Below are 2,712 nucleotides of genomic sequence, written 5' to 3' on the forward strand. Positions count from 1 at the left end.
TCGCAGAAGGAAGCAGAGGTTGTCATGTGCGTTTAGGGTTGGATGCACAAAATCGTAATGCAAAGGAACGTCACTTTATATTGCCCCTTGTATCTGGACCTTTATTATGCAGTCTGTCGCTTTTATTACTTCCACAACAAGATCGTACAAAGCTTATTTTCGCTGCACTAATTAGTCATACATATTTAGAAAGCAATTTTTATTGCCTGCAACATGACAACTTACTTGAAGGATCTTACTCAATCCATAGGTAGGTATGGTGGACTCTCATGGCAATACGGTGTTTAAGGATATTTGGAATCACAAGTAGTATCTCTACTTGGTGCAAGGAATTTGGCTAGCATGAGGGGGGAAGGCAATCTCATCATGTTTGGAAGGTCAATGACAATATACTTTAACTAAGATGTGCGAAAACATAAACCATTACGTTGTCTTCCTTGTCCAACGTCAACTCTTTTAGCATGTCATACTTAATGAGTGCTCCCAATCATAAAAGGTGTCCAAGATAATATATTTATATGTGAACCCCTCTTTCCTTATCACTTCCTGTTAATTGCAACGATGACCAAGACTACGTTTATCAACCCTCAATAATTTTTATGCCTCATACTTTCTATGTGTGAAGTCATCACTATCCATAAGATCAATATGAACTCTTTTATTCTTTCTACTTTCTCAAGATCATAGCAACATAGCAAAGCCCTTGACTCAACACTAATCTTTATTATATATAGCTCACGGAATTGATTACAAAAAGAGATAACATAGCAAAACTCAAAACTACTTGATATGAAAACTTCAATCTACTACATCAAGATACTACTAAAAGGATCGAACTAAATAAAACGGTAAAGATAGGAGTGTGATGGTGATACGATATCGGGGCACCTCCCCCAAGCTTGGCAGTTGCCAAGGGTAGTGCCCATACCCATGTGATTATGTTCTCGGAGGTGATGAAGTAGGAGATGTTGATGATGTAGGCTTGTTCCTCAATTTACGCTTGAGTGTAATATTTTCCTCCTTTAGGTACTCGACCTCCTACTCAAGGCTTAGTATTCTTTTGCATAATTCCTGTTTATTTTCCTCCAAGAGACTAAAAGGGATAAACTCGATCTTTGGCTTCTTTGCTCTATCAGGGAGGCTTGACTTTTTAAACTCCACATGCATGTCCCCAGGCTGAGGTAATGGGGCTTCGTCTTTGTCTGAACTCGTCTCCTCCTTTACTTTAGGCTCATAGTCTTCCTCTTCTTAGGAGGTCCAGCCATCATGCTCCAAGTCCCCGTAGACCTTAGGGTCTGCGAGGAAATCAGCCACGTAACTTTCCCCTTCTGAATCCTGAGACGACATATTGCTCTAAATCTGAAACAGAAACAGCTTGAAACGAAAACAGAGGATATTTGCGTGATACGGTGGTCAAAACCTTTGGGAGTATATATAATGAATTTTTACCAACCAAAATACTTAATTTGCAAGAAAACGGAGTCCGGGGGGCACACAAGGTGCCCACAAGACAGGGGGGCGCGCCCAGTAGGGGGGTGCGCCCTCCACTCTCGTGGGGGCCTCGTGTACCTTTTGGACTACTTCTTTCTTCCTAAAATTTTTAATTATTCCAAAACTGATAAAAATTGCCATTGGAGTTGTTTTGGAGTCGGTTTACTTACCGTACCACATACCTATTCCTTTTCGGAGTCTGGAATGTTCTGGAAAGTGTCCCTTATGTATTCCTCTCGGGTTACGGTTTCAATAATACTAGATGATTCCCCGCGCGTTGCTGCGGGAAATTTTGCCTAAATTTGGTGTTATGCGTTGTTAAGGAAGATCAATCCTCCTACTTATATCACTCAAGTTTAGACAAAGAGACGAACAATCAATTACCGCAGAACAAACTGGTTAAAGTTTTCCAATATACGCTACCATTGAGCTGCTGCTAAGCTTTCGAATAAAAAATAGCTTCCTAATTCTCATGTTTTCATCCATTCTTTAAAGGAGAATTTGAAACAAAGTGAGTAATAGAGAAAAATTGAAAAACCGCACTTGTCTGAAATTTTAAATCTCATAATATGTATAATCATTTCCATGTACATCTTCATCCATGCTTGAGTGGAGAACTGTCAAGTTGAACTTGTTGCATGTTAGGGAACTACATAATCAAGACAAAGGCAACATGTGGACATCAAGACACTTTTGTTATTTAAAGAAGATACATTTATCTTGCATTAAAATCAATTAGTATTAGAATAACTTTTGGATTTCACAAAGTAATTTCAGCAGACATCTTTAGCAATATATGATAGTAAGATGTTGGAAAATGTGATCCTAAAAGGGAATGGAAGAATAGGAGTTGCGAGTGGATGATAGCATTGCCTTCCCCAATGGCTCAGTAGCATGGCTGATAACATCTACGATTTTGTGCAAATTGACTATCAGGGGAAATTAGATCAAACAATAGCATTTTTGTAGGTCTTAGTTGATTTTTTAGGACTATGGGTGTACCTAGATAGTCGTTACACTAGTATCTTTGTGAAACTCTTTCAGTGTGGCTGACCAAATAAAATGAGCAAATGTAGTGCAGAATGTTCAACAAAGTTTAACCATAATGTTCATAATTCATGTTCCCATAAAACGTCATAATTTAGGGAGCACTATATAGTTTCAGTGATCTGTGATGGACCATGCTAAAGATGAAATTGTAGAATAATTTATTTATGCATC

The sequence above is a fragment of the Triticum aestivum genome, chromosome 6B, assembly GCF_018294505.1.
Source record: "Triticum aestivum cultivar Chinese Spring chromosome 6B, IWGSC CS RefSeq v2.1, whole genome shotgun sequence".
NCBI classification, from domain to species: Eukaryota; Viridiplantae; Streptophyta; class Magnoliopsida; order Poales; family Poaceae; genus Triticum; species Triticum aestivum.